Here is a 20,758-nt window from a genome sequence, read left to right on the forward strand (position 1 = left end):
CGAGGAAGATTTTGGAGCCGATCATTCTAAGTTGACATGAGTAAAGATGTTCACATGAACTTGAAAGATTGATTGCCGATTTATGACGTGGAGAAACGTGAAGCTTCTTGACATGAAGCGTCCCGGGCATGTGGTTACCATGCAGGTGCAGGGAGGAGTTTTGGCGAGGTCCTACACGTGCTTGAAGCGAAAAAAGACCGTGACCAACTTCTTTTAATAAAATGCAAACGACTTTCTTACTGTATAAGTACACCGCGTAGCTTTTCAGATTGTTTTTTGCCCCACGTCTGAAGCGACAGAGTTCGGATAGTAGTTCGTCCTACTCTGTTACGTTAGCAAGAAACTGGACCGAAATGTCTTCCATTCTAAGCTGCAACAACTGACATTCCCATGTTGTTAAAGTCATTTTAGTTTTGCCATTCCGGAAGTCGCGCGGCTATTTTACGCAAAGGCGGAGACAACAATAAGACGTAGCCCAGGTGTTAGCTCACCTTGAGCGCCGCCGTCTTTTAGTCACTGTAATCTTCAAGGTTCGATAAACAGCACTTCCTCTGATGCTTTCTGCCTGAAGGAACTCAGGAAGAAGGTTCCATCTGGAATCTATAACGTACTGCGTCACATCGCACACATCCAGAAACGGTGCTTCACACGAATATATGCTTCGATTGAAACATCTGCTCATCTATACTTTTCACCCCTCCAACAGAGTATGAGTAATTTCCTTTGACTGATCCCCGCCTGTAAGTCTCCTCAAGTTTCCCTCGAACTGATATCTGAAAAATATTGCACTGAATCGTGATAAAAGGTGGAAGAGGTGAAACATGAAGTGTGAGTGTGTTACTTGGCTGCTCGTAGAAGTCGGACTTTGCCAATGCGTACGACAGGTAACGTTTTTTAAAAGCCCTTTTGAACATTCTTGCTTGACCGAAAATGAAACACGCACCTGTGAATTTGTGAGCAAGGCAGAGTGATCTCAGATAGCCTTGACTCACTTCCGTTGCGACTGTGTAGATCGGCCTGTGGCTCCTCTCGACAAAATGAAAGTGAGGCGGCTTCATCGCAAATCTTCAATCTTTTGATTTTGACATTAAGTAGACCATGCAAACGGGGGGGGGGGCTGACGGGGGCTGACAATCGCTGCTAATGCTAACAGCTAGCTGCTAGCCAGAAGTTGCTACAAACGGCGGCGGTTTGTGTCATGTCATAAATTATGTTGTAATTAACTAACTTCAAGACAGAATCAAACTCCTAGCCCCGCCCCCAACACAAATAAATCAATGGGTGATTTGAACTATAATGTTCTCAGTGGATGTTAAGTGTGCTCAAATTGTGTTTTTTTTGTCTGTTTGTCAGAGATGTTTTATGAAATACTTGCCCGAGTAAAGTGATCCCAACTTTAGTGACCCGTGTCAGATTTGAAAATGCTGCTGGCGAGAAGGCATCGCTCTCCTCCCCCATTCCTAAAGTAGTAACACAGCTAACAGTTTCCGTCGAAGATGTAAAAAAGAATATTACATGAATATGAAATGTGACAGCTGTACATTTTAATTGATTTTTTCTCAAGTACAAACACATGAAGATGGCCAAGCTTTACATACTTCCCCCGGGAGACTGTTGGATTTTCCTTTAATCCACTAATGTATTTATTGCTCTGGAAGCCTGAATTCAGCAAGGAGGAAAAGGGGGATGTAATGAATATTTGACAAGGAGTGTTTTTTTTTTCACGTTATATATCAGTGAGGGATTTTTTTTTTCTTCTCTGTGACTACGATGACAATAATGAATAGTTTGCATTTCCTTTGCTGCCTACTTTAATATTAAGGATTGATTCAGCAACATTCGTTTCCATTTGATACATTTATAAAGTGTCAACAAGGTCCTCATGTTTCACACTTTTGTCTGCTCCATTTCATTGATTTGCAGGTATGAGGTGAGCTTTCCATTTATAATAACCACGGTTTGTGCGTGTGGGTCAAGGTGCACAGCGCACATTAGTTAGTTGACCTTTTCGGGCAGATAAGGAAGATGACCAAACTTTTTAAGAGCCAAAATTGATTCGCCCAGTCTTATCTGCATGAATGACAAGATTGAAAGAGGATTTAGTATGGAAATTAAGTTTTTTTTATTTTTTTATTACTTGTCTGAATCTTTCCTCTTTCATTCTTATTATTAAAATAAATGATTTCCACAAGCAATAAAGACGGCGAGTTAGTCTAACTGCTGGGGATTACTGATAAGAACAGCTCAATATTTAACACTCCTGGTTTGATTTTGTTTGCCAATGTTATCATCATTCACAGGGAGCACAAAAAAATGGCATCAGAGAATGACATTTCCTTCTGCGCACGTCCTTGGACTGAGGTCCGGTTTAGATAGATAGACAACGTAATTGCAGATGATTTTTTTTTCAGAATTTCCACATTGATAATAACAGTATGAATTGATTTTTTGCAGGTGCTATTGGTGAGATGTTTGATAAGATATTTCTTTGAGGTAACATTGTTGATGATGATGATGAAAATCATCCTTATCATTTCTTTATATAATTTCTTTGTATAATGTAAAGTGGCCCCCCCATTTTTCTGGGCTCAAAATTCATTGGCCAAATACGATCATAATTAATATTGGATGAAATTTATGAGCAGCCAAAAAGACGGGACATGATGACGGAAGTCAGACTTTGCTCCCTGGAGTTGCCGTGCCATGACTTGACTTCAGCCGCTCATAGTTTCTGTTTGGGGGTCTTGCTGACTTCACTTTTGTCTTCAGTCAAGGTGAAACGCACACTCTCTAGAGTTGATTTTACTTTTTAACGTGTAATGATACTGTGCAAATGGTCACACCCAAGATGTTCGCCTTCCGTATACGTCTATCTGCGTTGGCTGCTGAGTGTAAAATCTCATTTGGAGAGCTCTGCGTAAACAAGCCAGTCACATTGAGCCAAGTCAAACAAATCCAAGGAACTAGAAAATATGAAATATACTCTTCAAAATATGGAACCATTTCTATACAACTTTGTAATCAGTGATACCAAAATGGAGTCAGAATCAGAGATGCTGGTCTTCGGCTATAAAAAAAAAATATTTTGGAAAGTTGTATCTATTTTTACTGCTGTGTTGTTACCAATTGTTTAATCTTGGGAGGGATCTCTTGCCTCAAAGTCAGGCCGCAGAAGTTCAAAAGCGATACAAGGGGTCATGGGATAGAAAAGTCAGGAGTCAGGGGGCGATTTGTTGAGGATAGGGATCCTGTTGTCCCCAGCTGTCCTGTGCTTGGCCTCCCCACCCACTGACCAAGGTCAGACGGCCACATAAAAACGAGGTGAAGAGGTTCAAATGCAGTCTAGAGACGTGAGCATACGTGAAGCCCGTCTGTGAATGTGTTTTGCCACCGCAAATACGGTCATTCCCCTTCCCTTCCCTTCCTAAATTGTTTTCTTTGTCTCCGTCACGCTCTTTCTCTCTCACACACACACACACGCGCATTCGGACAGGGACAGCATGGCCAGATGTCCTATTGGCCTCTGACATATTTGTAAGCGACAGCAGCCTCTGCTCCTAGAGGGAGACCCACAAGATGCACCTGAGCAAATATTAACATCCTCCATAAGGAGTCTTTGAAGTGCAGGGGGCGAATCCCGGGTCGTCCCCCCCCTCGGTGGACTTGGCTGGGAGCAGAGGGTCTACTGAGTCAATAGACGAGTGGGAAGATACTTGAGAGTTGAGAGTGTACGGGTCAGATTCTCGGACACACTTGAAGGCCGGACGACATAGGAGCAGTTTACGCAAGACTGTTTCAACCAAAAACTGATGAGAACGGTTTTTTTATTTTTTTGGGGGGGGGGTCCTCCGTTTATACATAGAGAAAGGGTCTCAAAGTTGGAAAAAAAAATGATGGTTTAGCGTTTAAACAGCGAATGACGCAACTATTTGAAATGGGTCATAATAAGCGTCTCGTGGATGATTCGGCTATAATGTTTTACTTTCAAAAGCTATCGTGTCCAACAAAGACTTGAAATGATCCTTTCGTGTGACTGAGTTAAAATGGTTGTCTTTTGGTTCGCAAACGTTCACAGTTACGGTATTCACGGTATTTGTGAATGGGCATTCGTTTCACAATGTTGTTGTTTGTATGTTAAAGTTGTAAAGACGTAAAAATGTTGAGGCACAAACATTGCTCTTTTTACTGAACTTCCATCATTAAAAGGGCAAAAAAATCTGTAACCACGTTATATAACTTCATTTGAATTATGTTAAATTAAGGAACAAAAAAGGTTCTCTCATGATTAGATTTTTCGGCTATAATCTGCTGTCATGGCAATTTCAATTTAATTGAATTTAAAAGGATTTTTAGTATCTAGAAGTTGCGTATTTTAACGCTAACCAAGATTCCGTTAAAAGGTTATAAAACTGCCAAGGACAAAAAAATGATTTAAGATTAACGTCCAAAGTCTTGACTGACGTTTCTACTAATCCCTTTTCAACAATTGGAAAAAGAGGCGGGAAATAAATATATAAAGTCATCTAAAAACCAAAGTAAGTATTTTTTATTTCCTGAACTACGGTAAATTGAATACCAGGATTGGGAGGGTTACTTTTTAAAAAAAATGTTTGAAGTAATGTAACTTGATTACTTTTGGATTACTCCAATGCAAATTAAGAAAAAATAAAGTCAGTTACGGAGCATAAGTGCCGATGACCCAAATGCAGACAAGACGACAAGCAGCACATTGTGATCGCCATGATGATGGTACATTTATTGTCACAAACGTGGTGGCTCACTGTGTCGGATCGAAAGTTTTCCGTGTAACCGGGAGCAGGCAGGAGACGGACAAGTCAAGATAAAAGTTGAGCAACCAAACGGGAAAATTCCAAAGAGTCCCAGAGCTGCTTGAAGGCCGACAGATGTAATCAGGTTGATCAGGTGCAGCTGCTTTCGCGTCTCCAACAGCCAAACCTGTATGACACTCGCACGCAGACACTGGGGGCGGAGCTTAGGGTGCTGAGACGGCAAACTTGACATTGCGGGTCTCCAAGAGTTTTCATCAAAGCTGCTACGTCCTAAAACCGGAAAGCATGACCGCAATTGTTAGCTTCACCTAAATTTTGGTGACAATCACTCAAGTTTTTTTTTTTTCCAAATGTTGACGGAATGTTTACGAGGCAACCTTATGATGTGAAGTGAATAAAAAATATAGTGGGCTTCTTATTTTCAGTTTATGATGATTGTATTTTTTTATCAGTGATAGATAGATAGATAGGGGGTGAAATTTGGTCTTTTGTTGAATCTCGGGATCTGCCTTTTTTATCAATCCGACGGCCAATAGACGATCAATCAAATTTTGGATTATTCCGTCTCTGCCTCTCTGTCTGCTGTGAGTTCGGTCCGTCATTGGCCCGCCCACAGCATCATATATTTGTTTGCTTTCTCAGTGATAGCCAATCGGCAGTGAAAACTCCATGTTGTTCTGTTTCTGAAGACACACACACAGAGAGGGGAAAAGTCCGCATTGTTCTTGTAACGTGCATAGGTGATGCTGTTGGGAACCGAGGCCTCGGTCCCCCATCGACTGTATTCTTCAAAATGCAGCAATTAGTTTGATTGAACAGATGTAAGAGGTCCGCTTGTACAACAAAGTAGAGTGGGAGTGTGTATTAAAAAAAAACAAAACAGACATCTTGTTTGATCTGCTTCATTTCAGTTGGATAATAAATCAGATAAGGCGAAGCCAGCGTGTGTTTTGACATCAAAAGTGACAGATTTTTCCCGCTGCTTCATCATTTCAGTCAGACTTCTAAGAGAGCACTGATTATATCATCTTCAGTTCTCCTTAGTTTTCTTCACAATGAGCTATCATTGAAGAAGGCGCCCATGGATTGGACTCTCAAAAACAAAAAAACGAAATTCTAGTTATTACTATATTAAATTCTTTGCTCAAGAGAATCCTCGTCGATTCATGGGTGAACTGTATTAGCCTATTCCGGCTATTTTTGGCGAGAGCAGAGTACGCCCTGGATCGGTCGCCCTCTATTCGCACTTGACGTCACACCAATGAGCAATTTAATTTTCAATTCACCTAAAAATCGGATGTGGGTTGCCACGGTAACATGGGGAGAACATACAAACTCCACAACAGGGTCGAAATTTGAATGTGAGGCAAACCCCCAACCCACTTGCACACTATGCTGCACAATACCATTTTGCGACATCCTTCTCGATTTTGTGTAAGCATTTCATAATACATTACAGCCGGTGTCAGATCAAAAGGTGTGAAGAAGGTTTTCCAGATGTGCTGAGTTTGGGGAGGCATTAACAAGACCACAGCTATGCCAGATATGCTCAAAGCAAACATGAGAAAGTGAAAGGCGGCAGGTCCTACATGGAGGACTCACGGCTCAAAGGAAGGTGAAAAGAAAAGCAAACTCTAATTCGATGGTCAAACTTGGGCCAAGAGCGAACATTTCATCACGTAACAAAAAATGTCACAAGGTCAACATAACATACAGACATCATAGCTACGGCTTATGGATACAATTAATATATTGACATTGGGCGGGTCATTTCTTACACGTGGCAATGACGTGACATCATCTTTGGGAGACGTCTCCATTAAATGAGGAGATTGAGGACCATTGTCTCATATCCCTCCAAAATATTTCTACCTCCTCCTGACTCACTGCTCTTGCGATATGAGATGAGCCCCTACATGCGACTTCCGTAAACATTCTGCAACGTGACCTTTTTTTTTTGGGGTGCTCATCACTCAACGGTGTGCTTTTTTGTGCATGTGCGTCACATCACAGAGTTGATGCATTGACATTTGAAGTCGCATGTGTTTTTGTAGGCTCAATGAGTACATAACAAGGTCAGATTTAACAAAAAAACATCCAAATTGGGCATCCTTTCCTGCAGTGTGAAAGTAGCCAAAGTCCATCTAAGTGAACTTAGTGGACCTCTCAAATATTTTCTGTCACATAACCCCAACCCCCCCAAGGATGAACAAATCATTTTGGGTCACCCAAAATCTCAGCCTCGGCTCTTGCTAGTATAATTTGTCTATCATCAGCTATCTCATGTGATGAAAAAAAAAATTCCCCACGACACATGGCACTGGCATTGCACCACAAACAACCCCCTTCACACCCGAGAAGTGCCCGCCCCACTATTTGAGAAGGACTGACTTCGACAAAAATACGAGCCTCAGTGAGGTGTAAAAGTGCGTTCCAAATGAGGTCATAAAATTCACTGCACTTCTCGCACCTCAAGTTCTATGGGCTGTTATTCAAAATGTGATGGTCACTCGTAGATTTTAAGCTAACACATTTTCGAAATTAGACCTTTTGAGTTTTTTTGCACGTGTCATTTTTTTTTTTAATTTTGCACCGGACAAAGACTGTATTCTTAACAAACAACAAAAAAAAACAACTCTAGAACTAATATGAAAAATATGCATTTTCCACGCCCCAAAAAACAAATCGAGAGTCAAAATGATATGAAAAAAAAAAAAAAAAGAATAATAACTTTAATAACCCTGTATTTTGTACTAAAATCGTAGTGTCGTCGATCAGTCAGCAGAAACACATTTTGTGGATGCATCAAATGAGGACCAGCGCTTAAGAGCAGACCGTCTTATTATATAAACAATCAAGATGCAGTTCAAGGCATACAATTTGATAAAAGCGCCGTCTGTCAGCCAAAATAAAGATCATCTGTCACTGCATTATTATTGTGAGCCCAAGCTGATCCGTCTTTCATATCTCCACCCCCCCACCGGTTCTTATCATCCATCCTGGTCAGGCAGTCTCGCTCTCTTCTTCTGATAAGTTTGAGGTTGTCATTGTGTGTCAATTAGTGCGAGTCGCAGCATGTCGTTTCGTCAATTGGGACGTTTAATGTCTTGATTTTAAAGTGCTTTGAAATCTGTTTATTTTGTGTTTGCCTTGCTCTTCATTCGGCTTTCCTCTGGCTGGCTGCTCTACGCCGCAGACTCGTCTCGTCTTGTGTGGCTGTGAATTCAAGTCTGGGAGGGGAATAAAGTACGCATGAGTACCAATGATGTGTGTCACATGGCTGATGAAGCGCAAGGGAAACAAAGTAGACAAAGGACACTCGTCAAAAAAAGTATACAGTATTAATACAATTTATTCCTATCCCAATTCATAAAATGTGCAAATTCAAGATGGTGGATGTTTTATATAATTAGCATAAAATCTTAGATTTGAAAAAAAAAGTATGTTTAGTAATTCCTTTCAAAATAAATCAATCATGAACTAAATTGCACATATACAATCCACCCATCCAGTTTCTGTGATCCTTGGCCTCATTAGGGTTGCAAATTCACTTACCGTATTTTTCGGAATACAAGGCGTACTGAAATTCCTTTCATTTTCTCAAATATCGACAGTTAGTCTCATAATTGGTGCGCCCTATGTATGGAAGTGGACTGAAGTTTTAATTTATTTGCTGTCGTGGTTTATTTCCCTTACGCGCCTTATAAGTCGTGCGTCCTGAATTTGGAAATTCCCAGAAATCGACCTGTTCATTGAGACTCCACCTTATAGTCAGAAAAATACGGTGAATAAGGTAACAAAGTATTTTTACTTTGTTACTTGACAGGTCTGTTGAAACATTTATGGTTTTGTCATTTTATCGGATAAATAGTGACCGTGAACTTCTATATTGTCGTGTGGAGGTCCGGAGTTGTGTCAGGTCTATGTTGGAAGATAAAGGTTTAACCGTTTCTTGATTTAGTAATAATGATATTCATCCTAAAACGTCTCTCCGTATTCCCGCTTGTATCATTATATTACGTTTTGTATATTATTTTGTGATAGTGGTGGTATTAAAAGGTGGATGAGGTCACTTAAGCCCCCACTGGAGACCTGGTTTTGAAATTAACCACCAACCATTGAATTATTTACAATATATCCCACCATTATACATTTACGGTAGTTAGTTTACAGTTAATGTTCGAATCGTGCTTTTCCTTCCATCAACCTATGAAAAATAATTGCACCTCAGGGTAAAATAGAAGGATTTTCAAAAAAATGAAAATTCCCGAATGGATTCATTAATGACGGCCCAGGGGAAATTTACATTTCAATGTGCGTTGTATACATGCATTCATCTAAATAATATATCATCCCAGCAATGAATGAAATTGTCTTGGAATTATATAATTGCTTAAAACCATTAAAAGCACACATCAGAGGCGACAAATAGAGTCTCTAATGCTGCCGAATGTATGCATTAGTAATTACCTCCACCAAAGAGGCTTTTCATGGGCATGGATTTGTTCTTCAAGTTGTTTGTTTATGCGTTGATAAGTAATGAACTTTCAATTAAATATCTCCCATGGTTTCTCGGGGTGACAAAAACATGGAACACAAGTGGACCAAGGTACTTGTCTACTTCTCTCAGAACAGCCAGATGCACCAATACGCCGAATCGTGTTCTCACCCAATCTGTAAAAATCTAAACTTTTCATCTCTAGTCATCAAAGATATTAATTTCTTGGCAAGAAAGGATGAAACCACCAGGCCAGCTACTGGATTCCTGGAGGGAAGGTTATGGAGCATCAGGAAGACGGCGAGATCAAACAGCAGGTCGCGGAGCGTGTGACAGGAAGAGCTTGAAATGCCAGATGATGCCATGTTTGCAAGGGCTGTCAAACAACTTGAAGAGGATTTGGTGAAGCAATACATCCATATTTTAGTGACGGAGAACATTCTTGTGTTCGTGATCTTTGCAACAAAAAGAATGGTTGCGAAACAATGTTAAACATCGCGGTATACCGTGCCGACTGTACTCGAGACAACAATCGGACAAAATCCTTAACTGAATGTAAAAAAAAAAAACACCTTTGTCTTTCGATCCCCCCAGTGACCCCTCCATGTGTTTTTTTTCAGAGCCAGATGGTCAAATCGGAATACAATTAACTTCCTCTCCTGACAATGCTCTGATTCCGACCAAAGGAGAGACCCTCAAAGTTTTACGACGCTCGTTGGAATGTTTGCTATCCGACACATCTTTGTGAGTCTTCCCTTTGAAGATTCAAAACAAAGGCAAACCGACACGAGAATTTGATCATCCTTCATTCTCTTCATAGCTAAACAGAGAACCGATGCAAGATCAAAATTATTTTCGAGTATCTTATCCCTCAAATGGGCGGCACGATGGACATCTGGTTAGCACGATGGCCTCACCGTACAGAGGTCGTGGGTTCGATTCCGGCACCGACTTTGCTGTGTGGACTTTGCATGTTCTCCCCGTGCCTGCGTGGCTTTTCTCCGGGTACTCCGGTGTTCTCCCATATTCCAAAGACATGCATGGGAGGTTTATTGAACGCTCTTGTTTGTCTTTGTGTTCAGGTTGTGGCAACTGAAAAATAGATGAGGTGGATGAGATTCGTTCGCGAATGCAAGCCACGGCTGACCCAGAATTTGAACTCAACAACTCCAACTCATTAACTATGACAACTTGACCATCAAAACATTTGTTGGCTCTGAAATCCTCAAGCCAAACCAAAGATTTGAAACAATGTCTTTCACGGAGCTGCAGATTGAGTTTGGAAAACATGACCTGGAGCCATCAAAATAAGATTCTCTCTCACGCCGGTAGATAACGAACAAATGTACTTCTCTTATTTTGCGCATGAGTCCGACATCCTAGACTCAAAAGCGAGACAAAAGTTGTCATTCCTCACAGCCGTATTTGCGCCATTACATTGGTCATATAAGGATATATTTTTTCCAATTTTGTCTGTTACGAAAGGTGGTTAGCCACAGATGAAAAAACATTCTGCTTCAAACTAAGTCTGCGAGCCTAAGGCTACCCAGGATGCAATTCCAAAACAAAGAGGCTTTCTTTTGATTTCTACACAGTGTGACCTTTTTTGATTGGGTGAGATTGGTTGGCATGGAAATCAATACCGCGTTGCACATTTGATGCCGCCTTATCTCGTCTCCACACTGTCAGCAGGTGGAAGCGAGGGAGTTTTGTATGTGCGTTTGTCAGTGTACGTGTGCCCGTGCAAATTTAACACTAGTCTAGTGTGACTTCATACCAATAGAACCTCTTCATGTGTAAATGACTGAAAACAAACAAACAATCGAACAAACAAGAGAAAGAAAAAAAGCAAGTAACAGAGCCAGAAATGAGTCTGAGCAGATTGGAACATTTTGGATAAAGCATGTCTGCTTTACACACACATCTCATTATTTGGTGTTAGGATATTCCAAATGCATTTAGCATTTGGATTTATTTATCATTTGCATGCATTTATAAGTGGCTTTTCGTTTGTTCCTTTAATCGGCCCAATTACCACGTGTATAGAATTCATATATATATATGTATATATAATTTTGGGGGCGGGGTACACCCTGAACTGTTTGCCAGCCAATCGCAGGGCACACAGAGACATGCATTTTTTTGGAATTTATGAGAAAACCGGCGTACCCGTAGGAAACCCACGCAGGCACGGGTAGAACATGCAAACTCCACACAGCAAAGTCGGAGCCGGAATCGAACCCACGACCTCTGCACTGTGAGGCCATCGTGCTTACCAGTCGTGAAACTAATAAAACAAACACACCTGTTATGAAAACTAATTAAAACTAACCACATAAAACAAAATTGACGCAAAATGACAAATAATTATACTGAAATATCCCAAAATATTATAACCCTGATTTCAATTTATGTGTTAGAGGAGAGTTTTATACGGGCCAAGTTTCCAAGTTTATTTTTTTTTTTAAAGTGCGATCTTTCTCTTTGTCTACTCGTTCAAGTACGAACCACAGAGTATGATTTGTCTTCTTCCTGTCATTCCGTTCTCTTTTTTGGTGTGCTTTGGTCAGAAGACTTATCAAAGAAGAGTAAAAGTTCTTATTTGAAGCAAGAAAAGATTTAAGCCCAAGGAGGTTATTCAGCATGCCACCGCCTTTGCTTTTCTTGGTTTCTTCCTTCTTTCGTGTTCCTGGGGGGAATGCACAACGGGTGAATATTTGTGCTGCCATGTGCCCGCTTTCTACCCTCACACCCATGCTGAGAAAGGCTGCAGCACAAAGTGAAAGGCCATGCTGGAATGCCTATAATGCGCTGTGGAAACTGTGACTGCTTTTGATTTAAATGGTTTCAGATGTGCATTTTGGAGCTGCATGATGAGAAACAGCTCACTGCTGTGCATTGATGTGCATTTAAAAAAAAAAAAAAACTGTGTTGAGGCTGCATTCTGAAGTGATGCGCATGCAACAAAATGATTGGATTGTGAAGAATTGTCAATTCAAATTTTCTGAAAGCTCTTTTTCTCATGCAACTGAAACATTTTGAAACACATGAAAAGTTTGTCGCTAAGGTGCTTAAACATAACTACGGAAGAGGATTAGGGCCATGAAGGGAAAAAAAAGGTTTGAAGGATTCTGACTTTATTCTTAGAGATTCTGACTTTTAAGTGGGATTTCCCACTTCATTCTCAGAATTCTCACTTTAAAGTCAGAATTCTGAAAATAAAGTCAGAATCCTTCCAACCTTTTTTTTTTCCCCTTCATGGTCCTAATCCTCTTCCGTACGTAATTTCCATTCAAATAGAGTGATTTTTTTTTTTTTCGGTTGAGAATCTGTGAAGTCCAGTGAAATTCACCTTAAAGCTGGCGCTCTCACGTTCATTGCTCTACACGGATAGTTCTTTGTTCGCAATACATTTTTTTGCAATCTTGTGGCTTCCTGATATGGGAGAAATATTGGAACAATTAGAGAAACTCCACACAGGATGGCTGGGGCTCGATTCGAACCCAACAACTCTGCAATTAATATATATATATGTGTGTGGAATTAAATTACTTATTTGCTAGTTGCGAACTTTGATGATAGAAAAAATAGAAAAATATGCCCAACACCAGACTAAATCAATAAATGTATGTAAATATAAAACTTTGGATAATATCTGGGTGTGCATAAATGGGGATTAGGAATGTGCTCACTTTGCTGCTCATCTTCAGACTCCAAACTCCCGGACCCATCCACCGCCGCTTCTTATCCGTATTATTTCCGTAGCAGCCATCTCTAATCTGTTCCAGCACACTTGCCATGAAATGAGTGATGTGAGACTCGTGTGTCTAATGTGCTGGCCAGGCAAAGCCTAATAGATAACTTGAGCATTCCTCTTCCCCTACAACTACTCGTCGTTCCCTTCCGCAGGCAAATGTAGGCCCCTCAGCGGTAAACAAGACAACGATTTGGTTCATTACGAGGCGGGGGGGGGTCTGTTTTCTCTTCATGTGATGCAGAGGAACACATCTTTGGCGAGTTGGGCTCAACGCTTTATGCTTGACTTCGGTGATCTTTATTGTCGGGCCTATCACGAGAGGCGGTTGTTGCGGCTTTTGTTCTCATCGGCTCTTTCAAACGATGACTGTCATTTGGTAAATCTATTCTATGCGTGTGCGTCTACACACATGAACCTTGACGTGAATCCAGTGCAGAGCTGACAGTAGTCGTCTGTCGTCTCTTGTGTTGGACGAGAGAAGCCTGTTTTGATTGTGATGAATATATAATTTCTTCTTCTTCTTTTTTTTCCCAAGAGTTGTCCGCCTTTTCTCTTGTGCTCTTGTTCCTTTGATCTGGCTTTGGTTTAAATCTCATTCCATCTGGATGAGCTCATTCTCGCCCGCCAAAAAAAGACGTTTTCCACGAATATATACAATATGTTCACCTGGTGAACGTGATCATTTGCCCCCTCGTCCAACCCCAAAAAACCCCCCCAAAAAATCACATTTCCAGCCACATCCGAGTAGCCGTTCCTCTTTGATCATATTTTCATTTATTCTTTCTCTTCCATTCTGTCTTTTTTCACCAGGTTTCTGCCAAATGTACCTGGCCGATGCAAATATGTTCTCCGTGATGCAATTTGAATGGACTGGCACCACGTAATCATGTCATAAATGACCAAAATCAGACTCGTTCCACACACGCTCGCACACGCTCAGTGACACAGTGAAGGGATTTGCCAAGACTTCTCCAGCTCGGCGTGTGGGTGCACAGGCACAGGCTTCTCCTCACGGTTGGCACAGTGAAAGTGACGGACCACCCACCTGTTCTGGCTCCTCTTATTTGTGTTCACATTGCATTGGTGGGAGAGCAGCTAATTGGATTTCACTATCAGCATTTCAGTGTAGCGACCATGTCACCTCACCCTCCTTCCTCCGTCTCCCTCGGAACAGTCAAGCAAGGTGAAACTGCTCAGTCTGCACGGCGACAAAAATGTAAAACATAATGTTGCTTTCGATTCACATATTCACGGGCAGTGGAGGTACAGCGCCAACAGAGAGCGCACCATTGCTTGTTTGGAAGAAAGGCAGTCGTGAGAAAGATTTTGAGCGCTCCTTATGAATTGAAAATGACACGGAAATCTCCATTAACGACACGTGTTATTTCATCCGCCTCCGTCCGTCGGACGAAGAGACTTTTTTTTTTTTTTTTAAATGGACGTTCTGAGCAAGATCAGACGTGTGTTTTCGTGCATCTCTAAGCGCCGCGAGTATAAAATTAAAATACTTGCACTTGGAGCAGAATAAAATCTTATAATGTGTACCGGCCCTTTAACTGAGAGTTCACCTGAGAGAGCAAGCGAGAGAGAGAAAGAGTGACAAAATCTCAAAAGCGATAACGTGCGGTTGTGTGAAGAAGCAATTGACATCAAAATGAACATCTTGAATTGTGTTTAATTTGAGCAAAGGGATGAAGTGCAGCAAATAAAGTTTATCTCGACAGTTTGACATCGGTCCAAACTCATCTGTGAATTTGCCTCATGTGACAACAAGAATCTGAGAAAATTTCCGGTACGCTCTTTACTAACTATAGTTGCAACCATTTTGCATTGTTTGGAGGGTGAGAATGTGTTGAGAATATAACGTGACATACAGGATGAATTTATTATTTCGTTGCCACTTTGCAAGTTTGTGGTCAAAACGAGATATGAATATTTTGATTCATGAATGTATTGACCTTGTTTTTCTCCCGTTCAGCTATCTCTTTGCCGAACAACAAAAAAAATCTCATTTCGAGTTGAAGTCAAAATAGGTCATGAGCATCATAACTAAAAATCAAATGATAGCAGACTGTCTTGGCGTTGATGGCGCCCTCTGTCTCAGGCTGACACGAGGTAGAAAGTGTCGCAAGTTTTATAGGAGGTGCAGGCAACTGTTAACTCAGCAGGTCGGAGCAGCACGGACGTCACACAGTTTGTGTGCACGCATTTTATTTTGACATGGATTGGTTTCCGTTGTCACTCATGAGGACCTCTTGTTGTGTTGGAGCAGAAAATCAGGTCAGCATAAAGGAAAACAACGTCAAATTAATCGAGCCACTTTTCTGAATATGCCTATTCCGTGTGCTCCTCTGTGCTCGAAAAGAATCACCACATTCCCTTCACGTGTCGTTGATTAAGAGTCTTGATGAGGACATCTGGGCAGTTAGCTAAGACTTTTTCTTTTTTTTTAGCGAATTCTGCTAATTCAAACCTAATGCTAGTTTTTATGTGATTGTTTTTTTCTATTTCAGATGGAAGATGACGCCACAAAATACCAAAAAAAAAAGTACCAAAATAATGTCCAGGTTGAATTGCTCCAAGCCTTGTGCATCATGCAAAGATGACTTAACATCAACAATGTTCTCCAAATGCAGGTTAAAGATCTACCATCAAAGTGAAATGTTGGATATATCAACAACACCCAGAAATGACTCTGGCATCTCAGCTCATCTGAGAAGGACTGTCGCAAATTGGAAAAGTGTGCTGTGGTCTGACGAGTCCACATTTCAAATTGTTTTGGGAAATCACTCTAGTCTGAAAGTTAAAAAGATCGTATGACAATATTAGTGCCCATGTCATGGGTAACTCGCGCATCTGTGAAGGCAACATTGATGCCGAAAGGTTGCTTTTGAACAACATATGCTGCCATCCTGTCAGCATCGTTTTTAGGGGACCTCCCCACTTATTTCAGCAAGACAACACAATTCCCACATTTTGCACATTGCAACAATATGGCTTCCGTCGTAAAAAGAGTGTGAGTACTCAACTGGCCTGCCAGCAGTCCACACTTGTCTTGCATTTTCGAATGACTCACTGATAGAACATTCCTACAAAATCACAATGTCCCATCACTGGTGATTTATTTTTGGAACAGTTTTTGTGGTTCTTTTGCGGCCAATCAGGACCCGCGGACACCACGTGACCCCTGCTATTGGTACTGTTTGGTAAACCAAATGACGACTAATAGATAAATGTAGCAATATTATCTTTGTGTTTGTTTGTTTCAACTTTTAAACTAAAATTTTCCCAGTGAGGGACGAATAAATCTTACCTTATATAATCTCATATTAATATCAAACAACAGACGACGTGTAATAGTTTTGTAAGGAATGGCGCAGCACACTTCGCATAAGACTGTAATGATTGAAATAATGAACTACATCCCTGTAATCTGTCCCAGAACGTCAGGCTAAGAACCCACTGACTGACTTCCAGGAACCACCTGTCCACTTCCACAACGGAATTCCCCCTTTCCATAGCAGTGGCTGGCCAAGACGTTCTTCAAGTCGGAGAAGATGACGCCATGAAAATGCAGACACGCTTTACATGAGGTTTGTGATGTTTCCCGGGTATAGACTTGATGCTTTGACCTTGTCTCCGTTTAAAGTGCGTGGGAGCAAAAAAAAAAAAAAAAAAAAAGGCAGAGTGAAGAAAATCCTCCGAAACAAACAACAGGGATGCAGCTGCATTCAATTTCCTGCTGCATGCTGTTTCTATCACAAGGTCTTGCATCAAGCGAGCCAAGCTTGGGAATGTCCATGAATCCAAACCAGTTCTTGCTTTCATTAGGGCTCTACATAGGAATGCCAGTTCTCACCCCACATCTTTCCCTCACGGGATTTTCATTTTAGAATGATAACAAGACTAAATGGGCTGTCGCTAGTACAGCGCTTTTCATTTAGATTGTGCAGTGTAACAAGGATTGGATCATCCACGCTCACACTCATACCAAAGGATCGATCATTGAAACTGTCCAATCAACGTGCCATGCAATTTTTTGGAGCGTGGGAGGAAACCGGAGTACCCGGAGAAAAGCCACACAGGCACGGGGAGAACATGTAAACTCCACACTGGAAGGCCGGTGCCGGAACATGGTACATGGCGTTGCTTTTCCTAACCCGATTATTTCAAGGAAAATATGTCATTTGGCATTTTAACTTTGGTGGTGAGGTCAGCGTAAAATATGCAATTACAGAGAATAGTGTGTACTGAATGTCCCTGGACCTCATTAGCTTTTATCATGATTAAGAGTTTGTGCGATTCCCCCGGAGCTGCCCGCTACGAGTATTCCGTCCCCCCCGCCCCGCCCTCCCCCCTCCTCCCCGCCCTCCCCCCTCCTCCCCTCCTCCCTCGCCCTCCCCTCCAAGCCGCCAGCTCATTGGCTCTGTTTTCCTGACATGCACTTTGAACTTCCTACAGTCTCCAGTCTTACATGCTTACATCAAAGCTGTGGAAGAGTCTTTCTCTTCCCATTCTTTATGGTAAAGAATGGACCCTATGCAATGTATCATTTCCACGTTAGGCGCGCTCACTTCCGGCCGCGAGTCTAACGCGTAGCGATAGCATCAAATGCTTTAAAAAATACACGTGGTCTGCTGGAATGACGTTACGTTACCATAAATGACGGAATACCTTATTAATTGCTCGAGTCATCCAAGGGAAGCGATGTGATCACAGCGACACAATACACGCAGGTACAAGCGGCCATAGACGTGTTCGGCTTATAAGGACACGCTCAACTCATCTTTGTTTATAGCCCAAAAAAAAAAAACAATCATTATAATAATGGTAATGACAAAGGGAGTCTTTGCTACCAAATGCACTATGAGGATAAATGTTCCCGCGAAGGTTCGTGACGGAGCGGCTGACGTCATCACCTTTTTATAACTTCGTGCCACGCAGAGATTAAGAGAGGTAATGAGAAAGAGTGCATCTTGGTGACTCGACACGGAGCCAAACAAGGAGAAAGATTGAAACTACTTTCTGTTACGCATTGTGTGTATGAAGAACAATCAGAAAATAAAAATCAATTTAATGTCTCCTTAAGCAATGTAAAGTCAAAAACTTAGAACAGACACAATTCTTGGTGTTGCATGACAACAATGCTTTCAACTATTATCTCAGCACAAAGTTGTGAATTATTTGTTGAATTGGTGCTTAATAATTGACTGGACTGCATCTGTAGAATCATTTTCCTTTCCACCGGCTTGTATGTGAACTGTGAAGCTTCTAAATTTAGAGGTGGGGGTGGGTGGTGATGGTAATGCGAAGGTAATGTCAAGGTATCTACTGCATTTTCTGGGTAGATTGAATGCTTGTATCAATTACAATCTGGGGAATACAGTCAAGCTGATCCCCATTTTCATTATACGAGGCATATTACATCCTGGACGGAGCCAATATTAATGTGACCTAATCTTGATTATAAATCCCCATTTCCCCGTGTGAATGAAAAAGATTATGCAGATGTCAATGTAATTCATGCAAAAAAAATAAATAAATAAATAAATAAATATATATATATATATATATATATATATATATATATATATATATATATATATGCGCTTGGTGGTAAATGGTTTGTTAAAGGAAGGTTCTCCGAATTAAAATTCTATATGAAGCTCAACCCCTGTGCCGGTCCGTCTGAACATGTATGCAGTGCAGCATCCCCACCCCGACCGAATAAACGGCCTTAACCAACCACTATCCTTTTGCTGCAGCTGGAGCGACCACGCACAGCCAATCACAAGATTCCTGTCGGCTACTAAATACTGTATTTATTATCTTGAGCAACATTTTAACCCCATTCCCCAGACGAAGCACATTATTTATCCACGTTTGTCACAATATGCCAGCAGACCTGTGGTGAAAATATGCACACACACTCACACACAAAAAGAGGTCATATTAAAATGGATACGTTTTAGGTGGGAAGGAGCTCAAATACGATTGACGGCATCAAACTGAAACGTCTGATCTGCGGCCAGTTTATAATCTTCCCAATGAGAAGTGAGTCCAATTAAATGTTGTTTGGATTTCATCCCGTTCCAGTTTGGGGTCGTGTAATTCGGTGCAGGTTTTGGCTCACAAGTTTGCGGGGATACCTCCGGCATTATGGTGCGATCGCCATCGTCTATTCGGCCTTATTCATAAAATAATCATCCGGCGTCCCTGACCGTCCTCGTCCTTTTAAGTCCGGTCCATCCCCTGCACCCAAAAAATAGAAAAAATGCTCCAGTACCTCTGCGACCCTCGTGAGGAGAAGCGGTACAGATCTTCAGATCCTCGTCACATTTCGAGCGGTCTGGCGAGCTTGCCAGACTCCAACATGTAACATGAGGAAATGAGTTTGTGTCAAGACTATTTTGGAGCTGCTTTGAAGTCTTATTTTACCCCGTTTGCCTTCTGGGGGATAAGAAGCACCGAAAGTAGGGAGTAAGGGGTCGTTTGAGCGGTTGCGTGCTACGATTTGGGGAAATCTACCCTCATATCCCAAAAGGCACTGCTCTCTGCTGTCCTGATCTCTTTCCTGGGTGGTCAAAGCAAAAATGGAGTTGTCATCAGATTAGATATTTGATTTTGTTGCACGTTCCACCCGACTACTGGTGTTGTATGATCGTTTTTTTTTTTTTGTATCTAATTCTATCTGCATGCATAATTCGCCATTCAAATGCAATTATTTTGAGACTTCCCGCGTGTGGTTTTGCTTTTGTCGATGTAAAATTCTTCACTTAAGGAGATAAGAAAAAGATCACCCAAAAGAAGAAAAAAAAGAAGAATCGAAACGCCAGCATCCCGGTGAAAAAGGCATTGTTATTCTCATATTGTACAATCAATAGTCGGCAGCCCGTCTGTCGATATGAGCCTTGAGCAAAGGACTCCTCACTGGAGGGATGGGGGAGGAGAGGGGCGGGGGGGGGGGGTGCATTTCTTAAGCAGATCAAACAATGCTTTCAATTCACTTAGAGGCAAAGACAAACATTTGCACTCATGGGACGGCTGCACCTTAAAACAGCTTCTTTCACCGTGATATCCCCCCCAAAAAAACATCGGCCAGGTCATCGGCAACATTTTAGACCAGTGTCGTGGGCTGAAGCCTCATTTCGTCTTGACGAGCAATCGCCCCTCCCGTTTGTTTCTGTAGCATCAGCAGAGTGGACACTGCAGAACTCGCAAAAGTACGCATGCACACGTTTAGATTCCTCGGAAAAAGTTGCTGGATGCGTCCCACCCTCTGTTGCTTCTCGAGTGAAAGGGGCGTCCCGCGGTGCTGTTGGAGCGTCCTTGGCAGCGCCAGACAACTTCACTATCCCTGCCCTAGCGGGGGGCAATAATCACATCAAGCTCCTCTGACAAGAGCCTTTCAATTCAGCTGCGGTCTTCTTAAGCGCTCTGAACATGCTGCTGACATGACCAAAGATTTGTCGTTTTTTTTTTTTCTTCCAGACTCAATGACATCGTTCTTCCAGGTTTTTTTTTTTTTGCTCTTCATTTACCGTACCCATCACATGAATGTATATGGAAGCGTTGTCACCATGCAAATCATCACCATTGTGGTTTTGCGACATCTGTTTGCTTTAATACAATCCACATTTTGCCTTGTCATTTTCTATTAAAGTAAAAAAAAAGAAATTGGGGGGGGGGCGGGGGGGGTCATATATGTTTTGC

At 41.6% G+C, this 20,758-nt stretch overlaps 1 long non-coding RNA gene across 1 annotated transcript in view; it reads left to right on the forward strand.

Annotated features, from left to right (window-relative positions):
• The window catches only part of LOC148332744 (uncharacterized), a 53,676-nt gene extending 38,088 nt beyond the window's left edge, over positions 1-15,588 (forward strand). Inside the window, exon 3 of the long non-coding RNA XR_015844584.1 lies at positions 15,559-15,588. This is a non-coding gene — a long non-coding RNA (uncharacterized LOC148332744). The remainder of the gene's footprint in view (positions 1-15,558) is intronic.
• The last annotated feature ends 5,170 nt before the right edge of the window (positions 15,589-20,758 follow it).

Source organism: Idiotropiscis lumnitzeri, chromosome 8 (assembly GCF_059441095.1).
Source record: "Idiotropiscis lumnitzeri isolate Australia: NSW breed Sydney's pygmy pipehorse chromosome 8, RoL_Ilum_1.0, whole genome shotgun sequence".
NCBI classification, from domain to species: Eukaryota; Metazoa; Chordata; class Actinopteri; order Syngnathiformes; family Syngnathidae; genus Idiotropiscis; species Idiotropiscis lumnitzeri.